The 22,212-nt window shown below is 45.6% G+C and overlaps 1 protein-coding gene across 2 annotated transcripts in view; it reads left to right on the top strand.

Annotated features, from left to right (window-relative positions):
• The first annotated feature begins 344 nt into the window (after positions 1–344).
• ORAI2 (ORAI calcium release-activated calcium modulator 2) overlaps positions 345–22,212 on the top strand; it is a 65,435-nt gene continuing 43,567 nt past the window's right edge. The window contains exon 1 of one of the 2 annotated variants that reach the window (XM_069761312.1): positions 345–982. The gene's annotated coding sequence lies outside the window, so the exon portion shown is untranslated. The remainder of the gene's footprint in view (positions 983–22,212) is intronic. The other variant, XM_069761311.1, reaches the window with a different exon arrangement.

The raw sequence follows: 22,212 nt of genomic DNA, 5'->3' as shown, positions 1-22,212 counted from the left end.
ATGCATATGTAGGAGTTTATAATGCATTTTTATAGCATTTTATCGCGAAAAAAACGCGAAAAAACCTGAACGTGAGCACATACCCTTAGGGTATGTGTCCACGTGCAGTAAACGCTGCGTGTTTGACGCTGCATAGGGACGCAGCGTCAAACAGGCAGCGTCCAGATGTTACAGCATAGTGGAGGGGATTTAATGAAATCCCGTCTCCACTATGTGTGGTAACACGCACGCGGCGGCCCTGCGATTCCGGACACGCTGCGCGTCTTTTCAGATATAGCACAGGGCCCTATGCGATGGGTGCGATGATCCCGGATGTGTGCTATGAACACATCCGGTATCATCACGTCCCCAGAAGGGGGCAGGGCTTAGCACAGACCGCTCAAACTAAACCGCCGGCCATCCTGAAGGTGGAAACATACCCTTAGGCTGCCGTCACACTAGCAGTATTCGGTCAGTATTTTACATCAGTATTTCTAAGCCAAAACCAGGAGTGGAACAATTAGAGGAAAAGTATAATAGAAACATATGCACCACTTCTGCATTTATCACCCACTCCTGGTTTTGGCTTACAAATACTGATGTAAAATACTGACCAAATACTGCTAGTGTGATGGCAGCCTCAGACTGTTCCTTTAACTCTTTCCCTTTCAGAGTGCACAGCTTAGAGGGCGCCCAGCTGAGAATACACAGACACCAGGCATGAAGATCTCCCTGACTAATCAGAGAGCAGAACACAAGGAGCAGTGAGGACAGGACAGCAGCCAATCATCTCCCGGGTTACACGCGGTGCTGCACACACTGTGCACACAGCTGGAGGAGGCGATGTCTGTGTGTCCCTGTGTGCTCACGTGATCTGCTGCATCAGTCCCCGGCATGGCTGGCATGTAGTGATGCTGCAGCTGCAGGGCCTGGCTGGAGAAGGGGAAGCTGCTGGGCATCCTGTCCTCCCCTCACTGACACACTGGCTGCACTGGGCTGACTGGTAAGTGCCTCCATCTCTTTCTATTCTAATGTTATATTCACTCATTAGTATAATAAACAGGAAGCAATTATAGGAAGAGGTAGGTAAGCAGCAGAGCATTTAGTGAAAGTGACAGTACCTACCATAGTATTAGCATCCTGCCAAAATATTTCTTATATATAAAAATCACACAGCGCACATTTCTGCCTTTTATCCTACTGTTATTATTGTTTTCCTTTTAATTGGTATTAGATCTCTGAAGAAGATAGTTTAATATTTTCATTCCCTGAGGAGCATTGAATGGCTTATAAGTCTCCTTAATATGACCTGGCGTTCTCTAAAAGGAGATACTTTACCCATTAAACCCCCTGTCAGAGGCCTCTGACCCAGCTAAATCAGATCTCCTGCTTTGCATTGATTAGGGGGCAAACACGTGTCTTTAAATGATGGGTCTGGTTTAGCTTCTTATTCTAAATTAGATGGTGGCCCGATTCTAACGCATCGGGTATTCTAGAATATGCATGTCCACGTAGTATATTGCCCAGCTACGTAGTATATTGCCCAGCCCACGTAGTATATTGCCCAGCCACGTAGTATATTGCGCAGCTACATAGTATATTGCACAGCAACGTAGTGTACAGCACAGAGTCACGTAGTATATTGCACAGCAACGTAGTATACAGCACAGAGCCACGTAGTATATTGCCCAGCCCACGTAGTATATTGCCCAGCTACATAGTATATTGTACAGCTACATAGTATATTGCACAGCAACGTAGTATACAGCACAGAGTCACGTAGTATATTGCCCAGTCACGTAGTATATTGCCCAGCTACGTAGTATATTGCCCAGCTACGTAGTATATTGCCCAGCCACATAGTATATTGCACAGCAACGTAGTGTACAGCACAGAGTCACGTAGTATATTGCCCAGCTACGTAGTATATTGCACAGCAACGTAGTATACAGCACAGAGCCACGTAGTATATTGCCCAGCCACATAGTATATTGCCCAGCCCACGTAGTATATTGCCCAGCTACATAGTATATTGCACAGCAACGTAGTATACAGCACAGAGTCACATAGTATATTGCCCAGTCACGTAGTATATTGCCCAGTCACGTAGTATATTGCCCAGCTACGTAGTATATTGCACAGCGACGTAGTATACAGCACAGAGCCACGTACTATATTGCCCAGCCACGTAGTATATTGCACAGCGACATAGTATATTGCCCAGTCACGTACTATATTGCACAGCGACGTAGTATATTGCACAGCGACGTAGTATACAGCACAGACACATAGTATATTGCCCAGCCACGTAGTATATTGCCCAGTCATGTAGTATATTGCCCAGCTACGTAGTATATTGCACAGCGACGTAGTATACAGCACATAGCCACATAGTATATTGCCCAGTCACGTACTATATTGCACAGCGATGTAGTATATTGCTCAGCCACGTAGTATATTGCCCAGTCATGTAGTATATTGCCCAGCTACGTAGTATATTGCACAGCGACGTAGTATACAGCACAGACACATAGTATATTGCCCAGCCACGTAGTATATTGCCTAGCCACGTAGTATATTGCCCAGCCACGTAGTATATTGCCCAGTCATGTAGTATATTGCCCAGTCACGTAGTATACAGCACAGAGCCACGTAGTATATTGCCCAGCCACGTAGTATATTGCCCAGCTACGTAGTATACAGCACAGACATGTAGTATACAGCACAGACACGTAGTATATTGCCCAGTCACGTAGTATATTGCCCAGCGATGTAGTATACAGCACAGCCATGTGGTACATTGGCCAGCCACGTAGTACATTGGCCAGTCACGTAGTATATTGGCCAGCCACGTATGTAACAGGTTAAAAAAAGAGTTAAAATAAAAAATAAACATATACTCACCTTCCGAGGGAACCCTTGTAGTCCTGTCGCCTGTGTGCGGTGCAGGTGGCAGCTTCCGGTCCCAGGGTTGGTATGAGCGCAGGACCTGTGATGACATCGCCGTCACATGACCGTGATGTCATGGAAGGTCCTTCTCGCATAGCATCCTTGGCACCGGAGCCTGCCGCTTGCACTGCCAAGGAGAGGACGCGACGGCGGAGGGTAAGAATAATCTTTTTTTTTTTTTATTATTATTATTATTATTTGTAACATTAGAACTTTTTACTATTGATGCTGCATACGCATCATCAATAGTAAAAAGTTGGTCACACAGGGTTAATAGCTGCGTTAATGGAATGCGTTACACCGCGGTCCATTAACGCTGGCATTAACCCTGTGTGAGGGCTGACTGGAGGGGAGTATGGACCAGGCACTGACTTCGGGGAGGAAGGAGCAGCCATTTTTCCGCCGGACTGTGCCGGTCGCTGATTGGTCGCGGCAAAACAGCCACGACCAATCAGCGACTTGGATTTCCATGACAGACAGTGGCCGCGACCAATTAATATCCGTGACAGAAAGACAGACAGACAGACGGAAGTGACCCTTAGACAATTATATAGTAGATCATGTGGTAAGGATGTTTAACCCCTTTACCCCCAAGGGTGGTTTGCACGTTAATGACCAGGCCAATTTTTACAATTCTGACCACTGTCCCTTTATGAGGTTATAACTCCGAAACGCTTCAACGGATCTTAGCGATTCTGAGATTGTTTTCTTGTAACATATTGTACTTCATGATAGTGCTAAAATTTCTTCGATATAACTTGCGTTTATTTGTGAAAAAAACGGAAATTTGGCGAAAATTTTGAAAATTTCACAATTTTCCAACTTTGAATTTTTATTCTGTTAAACCAGAGAGTTATGTGACACAATATAGTTAATAAATAACATTTCCCACATGTCTACTTTACATCAGCACAATTTTTGAAACAAACTTTTTTTTTTCAAGGAAGTTATAAGGGTTAAAATTTGACCAGCAATTTCTCATTTTTACAACCAAATTTACAAAACCATTTTTTTTAGGGACCACCTCACATTTGAAGTCATTTTGAAGGGTCTATATGGCAGAAAATACCCAAAAGCGACACCATTCTAAAAACTGCACCCCTCAAGGTGCTCAAAACCACATTCAAGAAGTTTATTAACCCTTCAGGTGATTCACAGCAGCAGAAGCAACATGGAAGGAAAAAATTAACATTTTACTTTTTAGTCACAAAAATGATCTTTCAGCAATAATCTTTTTAATTTCCCAAGGGTAAAAAGAGAAAATGGACCTCAAAAGTTGTTGTCCAATTTATCCTGAGTACGCTGATACCCCACATGTGAGGGGGAACCACTTTTTGGGCGCATGGCAGGGCTCAGAAGGAAAGGAGCGCCGTTTGACTTTTTCAAGCTAAATTTGGCTGGAATTGAGATCTGACGCCATGTCGCGTTTGGCGACCCCCTGATGTGCCTAAACAGTGGAAACCCCCCACAAGTGACCCTATTTTGGAAACTAGACCCCCGAAGGAACTTATCTAGATGTGTCATGAGCACTTTTATCCCCCAAGTGCTTCACGAAAGTTTACAAACGCCCGGGCGTGAAAAAAAAAAATCCTATTTTTTCCACAAACATGATCGTTTAGTCCCCAATTTTTTATTTTCTCAAGGGTAAAAGGAGAAATTGGACCCCAAAAGTTGTTGTCCAATTTGTCCTGAGTACGCTGATACCCCATATGTGGGGGGGGACCACTGTTTGGGCGCATGGCAGGGCTCAGAAGGAAAGGAGCGCCGTTTGACTTTTTCAAGCTAAATTTGGCTGGAATTGAGATCGGACGCCATGTCGCGTTTGGCGACCCCCTGATGTGCCTAAGCAGTGGAAACCTCCCACAAATGACCCCATTTTGGAAACTAGACCCCCTAAGGAACTTATCTAGATGTGTCATGAGCACTTTTATCCCCCAAGTGCTTCACGAAAGTTTATAACGCCCGGGCGTGAAAAAAAAAAATCCTATTTTTTCCACAAACATGATCGTTTAGTCCCCAATTTTTTATTTTCTCAAGGGTAAAAGGAGAAATTGGACCCCAAAAGTTGTTGTCCAATTTGTCCTGAGTACGCTGATACCCCATATGTGGGGGGGGGACCACTGTTTGGGCGCATGGCAGGGCTCAGAAGGAAAGGAGCGCCGTTTGACTTTTTCAAGCTAACTTTGGCTGGAATTGAGATCGGACGCCATGTCGCGTTTGGCGACCCCCTGATGTGCCTAAACAGTGGAAACCCCCCACAAATGACCCCATTTTGGAAACTAGACCCCCTAAGGAACTTATCTAGATGTGTCATGAGCACTTTTATCCCCCAAGTGCTTCACGAAAGTTTATAACGCCCGGGCGTGAAAAAAAAAATTCCTATTTTTTCCACAAACATGATCGTTTAGTCCCCAATTTTTTATTTTCTCAAGGGTAAAAGGAGAAATTGGACCCCAAAAGTTGTTGTCCAATTTGTCCTGAGTACGCTGATACCCCATATGTGGGGGGGGACCACTGTTTGGGCGCATGGCAGGGCTCAGAAGGAAAGGAGCGCCGTTTGACTTTTTCAAGCTAAATTTGGCTGGAATTGAGATCGGACGCCATGTCGCGTTTGGCGACCCCCTGATGTGCCTAAACAGTGGAAACCCCCCACAAGTGACCCCATTTTGGAAACTAGACCCCCTAAGGAACTTATCTAGATGTGTCATGAGCACTTTTATCCCCCAAGTGCTTCACGAAAGTTTATAACGCCCGGGCGTGAAAAAAAAAATTCCTATTTTTTCCACAAACATGATCGTTTAGTCCCCAATTTTTTATTTTCTCAAGGGTAAAAGGAGAAATTGGACCCCAAAAGTTGTTGTCCAATTTGTCCTGAGTACGCTGATACCCCATATGTGGGGGGGGACCACTGATTGGGCGCATGGCAGGGCTCAGAAGGAAAGGAGCGCCGTTTGACTTTTTCAAGCTAAATTTGGCTGGAATTGAGATCGGACGCCATGTCGCGTTTGGCGACCCCCTGATGTGCCTAAACAGTGGAAACCCCCCACAAATGACCCCATTTTGGAAACTAGACCCCCTAAGGAACTTATCTAGATGTGTCATGAGCACTTTTATCCCCCAAGTGCTTCACGAAAGTTTATAACGCCCGGGCGTGAAAAAAAAAATTCCTATTTTTTCCACAAACATGATCGTTTAGTCCCCAATTTTTTATTTTCTCAAGGGTAAAAGGAGAAATTGGACCCCAAAAGTTGTTGTCCAATTTGTCCTGAGTACGCTGATACCCCATATGTGGGGGGGGGACCACTGTTTGGGCGCATGGCAGGGCTCAGAAGGAAAGGAGCGCCGTTTGACTTTTTCAAGCTAACTTTGGCTGGAATTGAGATCGGACGCCATGTCGCGTTTGGAGAGCCCATGATGTGCCTAAACAGTGGAAACCCCCCACAAGTGACCCCATTTTGGAAACTAGACCCTCTAAGGAACTTATCTAGTTGTGTGGTGAGAATTTTGAACCCCCACGTGCTTCACTAAAGTATATAATGCCCAGGCGTGAAAATAAAAAATCCTATTTTTTCCTACAAAAATGATATTTTAGTCCCCAATTTTTAATTTTCCCAAGGGTACCAGGAGAAATTGGACCCCAAAAGTTGTTGTCCAATTTGTCCTGAGTACGCTGATACCCCATATGTGGGGAGGAACTACTGTTTGGGCACACGTTGGGGCTCGAAAGGGAAGTAGTGACGTTTTGGAATGCAGACTTTGATGGAATGTTCTGCTGGCATCATGTTCCATTTGCAGAGCCCCTGATGTGACTAAACAGTAGAAACCCCCCACAAGTGACCCCATTTTGGAAACTGTACCCCCTAAGGACCTTATCTAGTTGTGTGGTGAGAATTTTGAACCCCCACGTGCTTCACTAAAGTTTATAATGCCCAGGTGTGAAAATAAAAAATCCTATTTTTTCCCACAAAAATGATATTTTAGTCCCCAATTTTTAATTTTCCCAAGGGTACCAGGAGAAATTGGACCCCAAAAGTTGTTGTCCAATTTGTCCTGAGTACGCTGATACCCCATATGTGGGGAGGAACTACTGTTTGGGCACACGTTGGGGCTCGAAAGGGAAGTAGTGACGTTTTGGAATGCAGACTTTGATGGAATGTTCTGCTGGCATCATGTTCCATTTGCAGAGCCCCTGATGTGACTAAACAGTAGAAACCCCCCACAAGTGACCCCATTTTGGAAACTGTACCCCCTAAGGAACTTATCTAGGTGTTTGGTGAGAAATTTGAACCCCCACGTGCTTCACTAAAGTTTATAATGCCCAGGCGTGAAAATAAAAAATCCTATTTTTTCCCACAAAAATGATATTTTAGTCCCCAATTTTTAATTTTCCCAAAGGTAACAGGAGAAATTGGACATCAAAAGTTGTTGTCCAAATTGTCCTGATTACGCTGGTACGCCATATGTGGGAAAAAACTGTTTAGGCACACGTTGGGGCTCGAAAGGGAAGTTGTGACGTTTTGGAATGCAGAAATTGTCTGCGGTCGTCATGTTCCGTTTGCAGAGCCCCTGATGTGCCTAAACAGTAAAAAAAACCCACAAGTGACATCATTTTGGAACCTAGACCCCCCCCAAGGAACTTATCTAGATGTGCCCCCTTTTTGGAACTAATGTACGCTTTCTTGTAAAGTAAATTAGTAGTGCATGGAGGTGTGGTACAATCTGAAGCAATCCTTCATACACAGGCCAGGTTTTTCGGGGCAGGTGTCGCATTGATAAATGGTGTCCTTGCGTATTCCCCTTTTGTAACACACTCGGCACCTTTTTTGCGGCTTACCTTTTCTGCCGGTTGGCGGGACCACCCCCGGAAAATGCTGGCCTGGTACGATACGAGCACCTTCAGTTCCGGAAGTACTGGGGCCCTCTCCTTCCGGAGTACCAAATATCAGGGCCTTAACCACTACCTCCTGGAACTGAAGGTACGACATATCGGTGTGGCGTGCACATCGTAACAGCAGGAAAGCGTTGAGCATTGCCATTTGTACGATGTGGACGGCCAACTTTTTGTACCACACCTTGGCCTTTCTCAAAGCACTGTATGGTTGGAGGAGTTGATCAGAGAGATCAACCCCCCCCATGCTTTTGTTGTAGCCCAGTACACAGTGCGGTTTGCAGACCTGTGTAGAGGTACCCCGTACAGTGCTGAGGGCTCTGCCATCACCATGTATGGTGGTCAAGAGAAGGACATCCCTCTTGTCCTTGTACTCTACCACCAGCAGGTGGTCGCTACATTGGGCCTTGCTCTCACCTTTTCTGAGCATCTGCCGAAGTAGCGTCTTTGGGAGGCCTCTCTGATTTTTGCGCACAGTACCGCAGGCTGCGGTACCTCGCGCAGAGAGGGATTTGTAGAGTGGGATGCTGGTATAAAAGTTATCAGTATAGAGGTGATAACCTTTATCCAGCAGTGGGTGCACCAAATCCCACACGATCTTCCCACTCACTCCCAGGACAGGAGGACACTCAGGGGGTTCAATCCTGCTGTCCTTCCCTTCATACACTCTAAACCTGTGGATGTACCCTGAGGCACTCTCACACAGCTTGTAGAGTTTGATTCCGTACCTGGCCCTTTTGTTGGGCAGGTATTGACGGAATCCGAGCCGCCCCTTAAAATGGACCAAGGACTCATCCACGCAGATGTCCCTTTTGGGCACGTACACTTCAGAAAACTTTTTGTTGAAGTGTTCGATGACCGGCCGAACTTTGAACAGACGGTCAAAGTTGGGGTCATCTCGTGCGGGACACTGTGCATTATCGGAATAATGCAGGAATTTATGGATGGCCTCAAAACGTCTCCGAACCATGGCCATTCGGAATACTGGAGTGTTATATAAAACATCTACACTCCAATATTGCCGCATTTCTGGCTTCTTCACGATCCCCATGTGGAGGACCAGGCCCCAAAACTGCATCATTTCAACTGCGTCTACAGGAGACCAGTTGGAAAATGATGTACCGGGGTTTTGCTCCAAAAATTGACGAGCATACAAATTAGTTTGCTCCACCATGAGGTTAATAAAATCCTCAGAGAAAAAGACTTTGAAAAAGTCTGTTTCTGTGAGGCCCGTGGTGTCAAACTTGATTCCTGATTCTGCCACAAAATCAGGAATCAGTGGCTCGTAATTTTCGGGGGGCGAGGTCCATGTTGGTTCCGCAGTGGGGAGCGCTGGTTCAGGAGTGGTGGGGGCTGCCTCATCTTCTGTCCTGGGGCGTCTGCGTGGTGGTTCCGCAGGACCCGAGGAGGAAGAGGAGGAGGAGGAGGAAGAGGATGAAGAATCAGAAAAGTGAAGAAAAGTGGGATCCTCTCCCTCGCTATCAGTGTCGGAGGCAAGGAAAGCATATGCCTCCTCCAATGAATAGCGCTGTTGGGACGAACGGGACGAGCGGGACATTTTTGTGTGAATATGGTGATTGGGTGCACTTTATTGATAACTGTATGTGTATGTGTGGGGGGATAGTGATTTGTGCAAACTTATCTGAAAAGAAAATGCTAAAAGGAGAAGAAAAACCTGTAAAAAAAAAAAAAAAGGCAGGCACAAACTCTGATAAGAGAACTGCGTCACTTATCAAAGTTTGGCGGCTGCGGGATGTGTGTACGGAGGTTGCGCAAAAAGGCTGAAGGGAAAAAAGCGAGCGCGAGAGTTGATCGGTGAACTGTGTCACCAATCAACGTTCGGCGGCTGTTAAATGGGCGCACGGAAGGAGGTGCAAAGGGGGGTAAAAAGAGGGGGAAGGGAGATGGGGGTGGAAGTGGGGATTGGGCAGGGATCAGTGATCAAAACGTACGGTTGTAGTCAGGTGGCGCAAAAGGGGGGTGAAAAAAAAAAAAAAGGAAAACGGCAGGCACAAACTCTGATAAGTGAACTGCGTCACTTATCAAACTTTGGCGGCTGCGGAATGTGTGTACGGAGTTGGCGCAACGGGGGTGAGGGAAAAAAAGCGAGCGCGAGCGTTGATCGGTGAACTGCGTCACCAATCAACGTTCGGCGGCTGTTAAATGGGCGCACGGAAGGAGGTGCAAAGGGGGGTAAAAAGAGGGGGAAGGGAGATGGGGGTGGAAGTGGGGATTGGGCAGGGATCAGTGATCAAAACGTACGGTTGTAGTCAGGTGGCGCAAAAGGGGGGTGAAAAAAAAAAAAAGGAAAACGGCAGGCACAAACTCTGATAAGTGAACTGCGTCACTTATCAAACTTTGGCGGCTGCGGAATGTGTGTACGGAGTTGGCGCAACGGGGGCGAGGGAAAAAAAGCGAGCGCGAGCGTTGATCGGTGAACTGCGTCACCAATCAACGCTCGGCGGCTACTAAATGTGCGCACGGAGGCGGCACAAATGGGGGTGGAGGGGGTAAAAAGAGGGGGAAGGGGGGATTGGGGTGGATGAACGGGGATTGGGGTGGATGAACGGGGATTGGGGTGGATGAACGGGGATTGGGGTGGATGAACGGGGATTGGGCAGGGATCAGGGATAAAACTTACGTTTAGTTGTCTTCTTTCTTTAGCAGGGATTGTGGTGCTACAGGCTGCTGTGGCACCACAATACCCAGCACGGCAGGGAGATCCAGGCACAAAATCCAGCAGGGAGATCCAGCAGTATGACCGCTCTGTAGGAATCCTCAGCTAGAATGAGGACCCTGCAGAGCGGTCATACACAGGTCAGGCAGGTGACACAGACAGGTCACAGAGCGGTCATGCTGCTGCTGTGACCTGTCATTGGTGGGATCGACCATAACATCGATCCCACCAATCAGAGCTTTCCTGGTGACCTGGCTGTGACCTGCCTAGGATCGGATCTGTTCGCGCCATCCTAGGCAGGTCACAGCCAGGTCACCTGCAGGGCACAGAGCGGTCACAGCGTGATCGCCGGTGCGCCCTGTGATTGGCGCGATCGACGATGACATCGATCGCGCCAATCGGCTCCTGCAGGCCCTGCTGGGCCTGCACTGTGTCCTATCCTAGGATCGGTGCTATTAGAGCACCGATCCACGCAGGTTCCGGCAGGGCACAGCGCGGTAATACCGCGCGGTGCCCTGCGATTGGCGCGATCGATGCGATCGGCGATCGCGCCAATCCGGGGTGTTCTTGCCGGTGCCTGGCGTTGCCAGGCACCGGACCTAGGATCGAGTACATCGGTACTCGATCCTAGCCTGTGACCTCATTGTTTCAGCCGCTCCGATTGGCTGAAACAATGAGAATGGCTGTGATTGGCTGTTCAGAATTGAACAGCCAATCACAGCGATCGAGAGGGCGGGTGGGCGGCGACAATGCCCTGGATGCCGAGGCCATCTCCCCCCAGGTGAGATGGCGTCGGAATTTTAATGCGATCACCGCGACTTAAGTCGCGGTATCGCATTAAAGGGCAGGACGTACTATCCCGTCAAGGGTCAGATAGGCCCAGGGCACCTCGACGGGATAGTACGTCCAAGGTCACAGAGGGGTTAAAGGGAAATTATCACCTGCATTTTGCTACCTCATCTGAGAGCAGCATAATGTAGAACCCTGATTCCAGTAGTGTATCACTTAGTTTATTGGGTGCAGCCATTCAGAGTTCTTAAATTTAGCATGGAGCAGAGCTTAGACAGCTAACCCCGCCCACAGCAGACTTTGTATCTACATTGTCTATTGACCATAAGCTGTTTATCACAGGAGGGGGTGTGGTAAGACCAAGGCTCACATGCACTGTGGTCAGGGCAATGATAATCTCCTGGTGATAAAACCTTTATTGTAAGAAAACAGCACACATCCCCTAATAAGTGACACGTCGCTGAATTCAATGTCTCAGCTGCTGCCTCATGCAGTCCTCAGATTACAATGTCACCCAACTTCCATTTTACAATATAATTATGGAAACAAGAAGAGATCCCATATTAAGATAAAAAAATAGCTTTTATTTAATAATACATAAAATCAACAAAAATAAAATACAAAATTACTGTCAACAGGACACCAAGTGAATAATAACACCAAAATACCACTGATGTAATAAATACAAGGGATATTCTTATACTAACAGTCAGGGTGGATTTGATTTAAATCTAACTGATTTAAATCACGATTTAAATCATGATTTAAATCACTAGTCAGTAAGGCTTGATTTAAATCAGTGATTTAAATCAAAGTTTCTACCTAACTGAATTTGACTCCGCAGAGGTCCCAGCCTCTTCTTCAAGGCAAAAATGTTACAACATGAACAGAGTTGAGAAAAAGACCTTAATCCTATTGTTCTACAAACCTATGAATACAGAATCAACCCCTTCAGTGCCAAGTCCAAGAAGTTAGACAATATGTTTGATTGTTTGGAGTGGAATAGATCTGCACAACACAAGAAGAATGTGAATCTAAGTGTGAGGAGGAGGAAGGGCAAGTAGACAAGAAAATGAAAGTGAAACTTTGAGCACAATACTGCAGCATAGCCACAGACAGACAAGTCTGGATCTGTTTGTGTGTACGATCTGTGGTTTATTACATTCTTTCCTTATAATGGCAGCAGGCCGTAAAAGAGACCCAGTTTGGGAATATTTTAATGAAGCTCCTTCGCCTATCGGTAAGGCAGGCATGCGTGCAAAATGCAAACGATGCAAGGCCTGGTGGCGCGAATGAGGCAACATCATGAGAAGTGCGGTGATGAAGACCGCACTTCTCATGATGTTAATATATAATACACATGAAACATAAATTACTGTCAAAACAAAGTGTATACCTGTATAGTAGACATAAAGATGTCAATTACTGTCAAAGTCATATATGCAATCCCTATCAATATAAATGGACCATGACCTAGTCAATAAAAGTAACCCAGCAGTGCCAAATAATATTGGTATTCAATGATAAATAAATAATCGTTAACTGTGGCTAACCCCCTATTGTCCAAAAGTGCAACACTATACACATCCGGTATCTTATGCTCATATAGGCATATATAAATATAAGGCTGGTAATGAGGCTAGTGCTACCATTCATCATACCATGACAATCAGACCGCTGGTCCCATAAATGCATTGACTGATCATAATTACCTAAATAGACGGTGCTATATTCCTTGGCGTCCACTCATCCTGATGAATGTTTCGCCGCCATCTTCTTCCGGGGGCATCACGTCTTGTTGACAGTAATTTTATTTTTTATTTTTGTTGATTTTATGTATTATTAAATAAAAGCTATTTTTATCTTAGGCTAGGGTCACATTGCGTTAGTGCAATCCGTTTAGCGCTAGCAGATTGCGCTAACGCAATGTTTTTACCGGGGCCGCGTTCCGGGGTCGCAGTAACGTCCCCGCTCTCGCGTCCGCGGAGCGCCAAAAAACACCAGCGCGTCGCTAGCGCGTGCCGAACATGGCACGCGCTGGTGCTGCGCGTTCCCATTGCCGTGAATGGGCGCGCTAACGGACGCGTTGCACGGCGTTAATTTCGCCGTGCAACGCTGTCCGTTAGCGCGTTCCCATTAACGCAATGGGAACCTAGCCTTAATATGGGATCTCTTCTTGTTTCCATAATTATATTGTAAAATGGAAGTTGGGTGACATTGTATGTTGAAGTGCCCTCTGCATTGTTTAGGACATTTTGGTTGATAATAGTCCTCAGATTACATAGTAAAAAAAATGTTGAAAGATTCCCTTTAAATAGTTGATATAATAATAATCTTTATTTTTATATAACCCTAAGGCCTCTTTCACACTTCAGTTGTTTGGCGTCAGTCTAAAACCGCCATTTTCCTCAAATAACGGATCCGTCAATTTTTTTTGACGGATCCGTTATTTTCCCATAGACTTGCATTAGCAACGGATTGTGACGGATGGTCGTCCGTTCCATCCGCCATGTGACGGATCCGTCGAAATTTGGCGGACGTTTTCTGAAAATAGACGGACATTGAAACGTTTTTTGTCAACGCCGAAATGGCGGATCGCGACGGATCCATAGAATGGCCGCCTATGGGCGACGGATCCGCCGCAACCGTTTTTTCGGCGGATCCGTCGCCCCAATCGTTTTTTCAATTGCGCATGCTCCAAAAAGTAGATACTTTTCCCAGACAACCCCCAAGTAACGGATCCGTCAAAAAAACGGATCCGTTAGAACCGTTTTCTCAACAATTGTGACGGATCCGTCACTATGTCGGTACTGACTGACGCCAAACAACTGAAGTGTGAAAGAGGCCTAACATATTCCGCAGCGCTTTACAGTTTGCATACATTATCATCACTGTCCCTGATGGGGCTCCCAATCTAAATTCCCTATCAGTATGTCTTTGGAATGTGGGAGGAAACCAGAGAACCCAGAGGAAACCCACGCGAACATGGGGAGAACATACAAACTCCTTGCAGATGTTGTCCAAGGTGGGATTTGAACCCAGGACTCCAGCGCTGCAGTGCTAACCACTGAGCCACCGTGCTGAATTCTTAAGATGGCTACCTCCATTAGGTGGCACTAGAGTTCCTGTCTTCTTCCTCTCTGACTAGGCTGGTCTCATCACTGCTGAATGACTGACATAAACACCTGAGTGCTGGGCCTATTTTTCACCTCTCCTATGGATGTGCATTCCGGACTGCTCCTCTGTTCACAGTCCATATACAGACCTCAAAGCCTGGATCGGCCACAGGTCGCCTAACCCCGACTAGACATATATGAGGCTTAGTTTGGGTTAGGAGACCACCACTGTGCGGCATCGGGGTTCTTTGAAACACGGACATCTAAATTCAGCCTCGCTGTAGTCATGCTGTTAGGAGGAACAGAAGCCCTCTTTAGTGATTGATGGGGACCCCAGCAATCAGATCTTTATTACCTATACAGCAGATATGTCTGTTATGGGAATCCCCTTTAAGTCTGGGTATGTTTCAGCGCATTATGTGATTGTCCTTAAGCTCATAGAAATAAAAGGATCTAAATATTTAACAAATATTCCTGTAAATGTATAAATGTCTGTACAATATGCTCTCGGGTTCAGTCCAGGACTTCAGCAGAACAGCGCGGTTTGTGCACTCTGCTTCTGTATAACTGGAGTCTGTCAGCTCCGTTCTGCTCATTAACCATTAATAGTGCTGGGCAGGCGACTAAATCAGAAGTGTGAACATGTCTCTGTGGCGTTTGGGAGAAGTGAGAAATCAAACCTTTAATCCATATTCATATAAAGTCACAAGTGCCCAGGGGGGCATTCCCAAAGCTGTCAAATGCTTAGTGTATCCTCTGTAATCTCTGCGCCTCCTTGATCTTGAGTGAGTGCTCCAACGTTCTCCTCCACACTTGTCACTGACATGAAAGAGCCTTCAGTGTGAATGTACAATTTTCATAGTCATGAAAATACAGAAAAATCTTTAAATGAGAAGGTGTGTCCAAACTTTTGGTCTGTACTGAATGTGTAATGTCACTGGTGATCACTGTATTACCAGTATACTATATACAGCGCTCGTGCATATAATGTCACCGGTGATCACCTGTACACTGAGGCTGACGTCACACCATCAGTATTTGGTCAGTATTTTACATCAGTATTTGTAAGCCAAAACCAGGAGTGTAAACCACAAAAAAACAAAAGAAAAGACACAGCACTGCTCCCCTATGCACCTTTTAAAACCACACTGCTATGTGCCGCTGCTAGGTCTGGAGTGTTGCACGGACACCGGGTGCACTGGTATGGAACATACAAAATCCAGCAAAAAAAGACAATGCACTCACTAGTCCTTGAAAGTTATGTGCCTTTTAATCAGAACATGTGCAGGAACTTACAGGAGAACGTGGAATAGCGGACGACGGCCGTTTCGTGCGACTGCAGTTCTACAAACTGAAATTAAGCAAAGAAAACGCGACAAATTCATCAGAGACAAAGGAGACTTCGACACAGGCAAGATTTTTTCGTGGAGGAAGTTTAACCAACCTCAAACTTTCCGCAACAACACGAGACGTCATCAAAGGAATAAACAATTTCAGCATAGAAATAAGAAGGATTATCTAACTACCGACTCAGACTCCAGTGCCACTGATGATAATCTGGGGTCAGCGAGTGCATCTGGTCCTTCTAATCAAAATTCCACCAGTTCCACCCCTTTAGACGGAAGACACGCCGCGGCGGCAGATGGTTAACCAGCCGAGAATCAAAGAAAAAGAAAACAGGTCTCTTGGAGACCGATGACTTAACGGAAATATCGTCCTGTCCTGTTGTAAATTTGACTAACCATGTCCTTAACGAAACTCATCTTTCAGTTCTTTCTAGGGGCTTAAATTTTTGTTTGCCGGAGCATTTTGATTTAGTGGATTTTAAGATCGACTTGTTTAAAGCCGTGAGAAAAATCCATTTATTTAAATATTTCAATAAAGAGGTTTCTTCAGCTCGTCCTCCAGCGGAGGTCCCGCAATCGGTGGGATCTATGGTTTTTTTTGCGTCAGGTGATCTTACTCCTGACATCAGGGAGGATGTGGAGTTGCTTCTTAGTCTCTCAGATCCATCAGTTAATATCTATGAACCTCGTATGTCTGATGTCAAACCATTTGTGGGGGTATTAGATCCACCTTTATGCCACAGGTGTCCCCTGGGGGCCCCATAGACATTTTTGAGTCACAGGTAAATAGGGAAATGGAAGCTTTGCTTTATAAAAAACTCCCTAATAATTTAACATTCCAAGAACAGGCAGCCCTAAAAGGGATGCAGGGTTGGGCTGATGCGGTTTTCCGCATCGCGGATAAAGGGGGTAATACCGTCATATTAAGCAAGGACTATTATGTGACTGAAGCACTGAGACAGCTGTCTGACGTAAATACTTATGTCATCTTACCGTCAGACCCTACCAGCAAATATAAAGATCTTTTACGTTCCCTGATGAGAAAATACATAAGCTTAGGTGTTTTTTCAGAAAAACAAGCTGAGAAACTTTTTCCTGCTTTTCCGTTAAAACCCTATTGGTATCACATACCAAAGCTGCACAAATCTCTTACTTCTCCTCCCGGCCGCCCTATAGTTTCGGACATCGGCTCTCTCACTGAGCCGCTGTCCCGTTACCTAGATTGGTTGTTACGCCCATTACTTCTTGACGTACCTTCATATATAAAAGACACTAAGGCTTTTTTACGTGAAGTAAAACATTTTCAGTGGCAGGATGGTTTCCATCTAACCTCCATTGATGTGGAAAGCCTCTACACCAGGATTCCTCATGAATTAGGTGTGGAGGCGATTAAAGAAATTCTCGATAACACTTCCACTAATGAGCATACGAAAAATTTTATTTGTGAGGGCCTCATCTATATTTTAAAACATAACGCGTTTAGATTCGGTAACACCAAACGGAAGGCACCGCTATGGGTACCCCTGTAGCTTGTACCCTGGCAAATCTTTTCTTGGCGGTTTTCGAAAGGAATTTTGTGTACGCAGCAAGCAATCCGTTTTTAAAAAATATCAAACTTTTTTTGCGTTATGTGGACGATATTTTTGTTGTTTGGGATGTGTCAAGGGAGGACTTTTCTCTGTTTGTAGCCTTCCTCAATCAATCTAACACCATGAACTTGAAATTTACATCCCTTTTTGGGGGGGACTCCTTAGAATTCCTGGATGTCAGATTATCCATACATGAGGGTCTAATACTCACAGAAGCTTTTCGCAAACCGACAGCGTCTAATTCTCTTTTACACTTTCAGAGTGCTCACCCACACTATACTAAGGAGGCTTTGCCTTTTAGTCAATTTTTGCGTGTAAAAAGAATTAATAGCACTACTACAGGTTTTGTGAGGCAATCACGCGTTCTCTATAGGAGATTTGAACAACGGGGTTATCCTCACCCCCTTTTGGATTTAGCTTATCATAGGGCGGTAGATACTATATCGGGTAACTCCACGGGTGCCACTAATGATAACAGTAATAAGGTCAAAAGGTTTGTTTTTTCGTTTAAGTTTGGCCCCATGGACGATTTGATTAGATCCATTATCCGTAAAAATTGGCATATTTTGGAAAAGGATCCCGATTTGTCTGATTTTACTAAGAATGGTCCTCTATTTGCATGCCGACGAGGCAGAAACTTAAAAGATTTACTAGCTAGCAATTGTTTTTTTGGTGACACCAATAGCAATTGGTTAGAGATGGGGATCCCAAAAGGTAATCACAAGTGTGGACGCTGTAATTTCTGTACTTTCCACCTAACGGGCATTCATTTGCATATCGGTGCTGTTTCTCATACTGTGCGGCAGCTTATTACCTGTAGGTCCACCCATGTTGTGTACGTCATCTTCTGCCCGTGCGGCTTTTTCTATGTGGGCAAGACTATTCGTCCGTTGTTCGTCAGGATAAGGGAGCATTTCAATTCTATTCGAACAGGTAAAGGCGCTCCTAGGTTGATCAGCCATGTTCGTCAGGTTCATGCAGGTGATTTTAGTGTCTTACGTTTTGCTGGAATAGAACGGGTGTCTCTTCCTCCCCGGGGGGGTGACCTGAACAGGCTCCTCCTCAGATCAGAGGGCAGATGGATCTTACGTACGTCTGCAATGGGCCCTTTGGGTCTAAATGATAAAATGGACATGGCAGTGTTTTTATAAGTATTACATCATTTTTATTTATTTTCTAGTGGATTTTCTTGCTCTTTAGTTTTTTTATTATTTGTATGTTCTAATTATATGTATTTCTCTCATCTTGGTATATGGGGGTGTTTTCACGCTCATTGTTTGCTAAGAGGCTGCTGAGAGCCTCCTGTGGGTTACGCCTTATAGGTGCTCTCTGGGATCCTGTTGGCATTCGGACCCGTAGAAGTGCAGTCGCACGAAACGGCCGTCGTCCGCTATTCCACGTTCTCTGGTAAGTTCCTGCACATGTTCTGATTAAAAGGCACATAACTTTCAAGGACCGGTGAGTGCATTGTCTTTTTTTGCAAAACCAGGAGTGGGTGATAAATGCAGAAGTGGTGCATATGTTTCTATTATACTTTTCCTCTAAGGCCTGTTTCACATGTCAGTGGCTCCGGTATGTGAGGTGACAGTTTCCTCACGTACCGGAGACACTGACTCACATAGACACATTAAAATCAATGTGTCTCTGCACATGTCAGCGTGCTTTCACGGACCGTGTGTCCGTTTGAAAAACACGGAGACATGTCAGTGTTTGTGGGAGCGCACGTATCACACGGACCCATTAAAGTCAATGGCTCCGTGTAAAACACGTACCGCACACAGATGCTGTCCGTGTGCAGTCCGTGTGCCATGCAGGAGACAGCGCTGCAGTAAGCGCTGTCCCCCCAGCTTGTGGTGCTGAAGCCCCATTCATTTCTTCTCTCCAGCAGCGTTCGCTGGAGCGAAGGAATGAAAAATCATTTTTTTTTGTGTTAAAGTAAAGTTCCCGGTAATCTCCCCCTCCCTCCCCCCGTGTGCGCCCGCCCGCTGGCATTAAAATACTTACCCAGCTCCCTCGAAGCTTCCTCTCAGCGTTGCAGCTCTTCATGTATGAGCGGTCGCGTGGTGCCACACATTACAGTGATGAATATGCGGCTCCACCTCCCAGGCATTTTAAATGCGTACTCGCCGTCGAATGACAAAGACGTCATACGCCGGCGACGTGCCCTCTGATGTCAGCTGCCAGCCTCCTATTGGCTGGCGGCTCTCAGCTATTGCCGCGCGGGCCCACACAGCAATAGAGTTTAACTGAACCTGCGTCTCGGATGCAGGTTCAGTTATTGCACCGGCAGAATCCTGCCTCGCCCCGCTTCTGCCACCGCGCCCCTAATTTCTAGTCCCATACTATACATGCAGACCATAAGAATTTAGATCAAACCTTAACATGAAAAATATCAATATTCAGCAACATTGGTGAGAAATGCTGATCTTTTATTCCCTGACTGAAGCTTACTGATGCCGATCTCAGTTTGGAGAACACAGCGCACTATAGTGTAGACTTAAAGGGGTAGATACATACAGTATCTTGCCACTTACGCTTCTGATTATGCATTTTGTCATCTGTTACAGTACAACTGATTAAAGGGAATCTGTCACCTCATTTTGGCCCTATAAACTGCGGCCACCGCTATCAGGGGCTTATCTACAGCATTCTAATGCTGTAGATAAGCCCCTGATGTAACCTGAAAGAGGAGAAAAACAAGTTATATTATACTCACCCAGGGGCGGTCCGGTGCGGCCCTCTCCGATGGGTGTCACAGGTCCAAGTCCGGCGCCTCCCATCTTCATACAGTGACGTCCTCTTCTTCCTGTCGCGGCTCCTGCACAGACGTTCTTTATCTGCCCTGTTGAGAGCAGAGCAAAGTACTGCAGTACGCAGGTGCCGGGAAAGGTCAGAGAGGCCCAGCGCCTACGCACTGCAGTACTGTACGCTGCCCTCAACAGGGCAGATAAAGAACGTCTGTGCAGGAGCCGCAACAGAAGCAAGGAGGATGATGACATCGTAGGAAGATGGGAGGCGCCAGACCCCGACCTGTGATGCCTGTTATGATCCGGTGACCTTGGAGCCGCATGGAACTTTCTCTGGAGTTGGTGGAAACTATACTGACCGCAAATCCTGAACGTATCACCGCAACTAGAAGTAGCCGTGGGGTGTGCCTAACAAATCCTAGACACCTCGACACAGCCGGAGGACTAAATACCCCTATAGATGAAAATAGGAATACTACCTTGACTCAGAGCAGAACCCCAAAGGATAGGCAGCCCCCCACAAATATTGACTGTGAGTAGTAGAGGAAAAGACACACACAGGCAGGAAACAGGATTTAGCAAAAGAGGCCACTCTAGCTAAAATAGGAAAGGATAGGATAGAATACTAAGCGGTCAGTATTAAAACCCTTCCAAAAATATCCACAGCAGAAAATACAAAAAACTCCACCATCTAACTAAAGATGTGGAGCGTATATCTGCAACTCCAGAGAATCCAGCAAGACAGAGAAAAACACTGACTCAATCTAAGCTGGACAAGAGAAAACAAATGAATAGCACAGAATTATTAAGCGTGTGCCACAGAAACAAAAACCAGACACTTATCTTTGCTGAAATGGCAGCAAGGCTGGAGGAACCAGACAAAGATCCAAAACCTCCCAGAACCATGGACAACTGGCAAGGACTAATGAATCCTGCACACCTAAATATCCCAGTCAGAACTGCAATCAGCAGATACACCTGGCCAGGACTGCGACTCAGGGACAACTGCATTCCCACCTACAACCACTGGAGGGAACCCAAAAGCAGAATTCACAACAGACGCCCATCGGACCCGAACCGAAGAGGGACCGCCCCCCCCAGGGGAGTATAATATGACATGTTTTTCTCATCTTTCAGGTTAAATCGGTGATTTATCTACAGCATTACAGAATGCTGTAGATAAGCCCCTGATGGCGGTGGCCACAGTTTTTAGGGCCAAGATGAGGTGACAGATTCCCTTTATTATAAACTCTGTATAAGGTGAGTTTCACACTTTTTTCAATATGTCTCATATAGAAACTGATGCCAAACTGATAATAAAAAAATTATGATGCATCCTGTTCATGTGGGATCTCTACAGAACTGCCTATAGCACGAGCAGGATCAATTGAAGAGCACTAGATCGCAGTAAATAATTTAGTGCATTTCTGCCATATTTACTGAGTTCCCTGACTACTTCCTGCTGCTTACAGATCTGATACTCGGGCTTCTTCCTTTTTAAATGTGGTCTGAACAGCAAAACACATCTTCAAAACAGGAAATTGTTACATCAGATATTGTAGATGCCATCGGCTGTGACTAAGCCCTTACAGTTCTCAGTAAGTGCGATATATCTTGCAAATAAAGTATTTCATGCTAAGGCCAGCGTCACACTACCATAGAATATGGGCGAATGCTATGCGAGAAAACATCACATAGCATTCGGCCCAGTGTTAATCTATGAAGCCGCTCACATCACCATTTATTTTCTCGGGCGTATTCGACATCCATGTGAAATTGCATACTGCGATTGTCACCGAGACTCAGCCGAGACTCATCAATGCAAGTCTATGGGTGCGAGAAAAAAATAAAAATCGCACAGCACTCGGACCATGCGAGTGCTGTCTGATTTTTACGCTTCGGTGTCCTTTGAAAAGCCAACAATTCATGTGCATCATATAGTAAAATCACACTGACAGGTTAGAATAGAATAGATATATACACATAGAATACATATATACCGTATTTTTCGGACCATAAGACGCACCAGACTATAGGGCGCACCCAGGTTTTAGAGGTGGAAAATAGGGAAAAAAATATTTGAAGTAAAAAAATGTGGTAAAATATTTAATAACATAAATAACATACTATTA

Source organism: Ranitomeya imitator, chromosome 3, assembly GCF_032444005.1.
Source record: "Ranitomeya imitator isolate aRanImi1 chromosome 3, aRanImi1.pri, whole genome shotgun sequence".
Taxonomy (NCBI): domain Eukaryota; kingdom Metazoa; phylum Chordata; class Amphibia; order Anura; family Dendrobatidae; genus Ranitomeya; species Ranitomeya imitator.
Note: the sequence above shows the minus strand (reverse complement) of the source record. Positions and strands in the feature narration are given on the sequence as shown.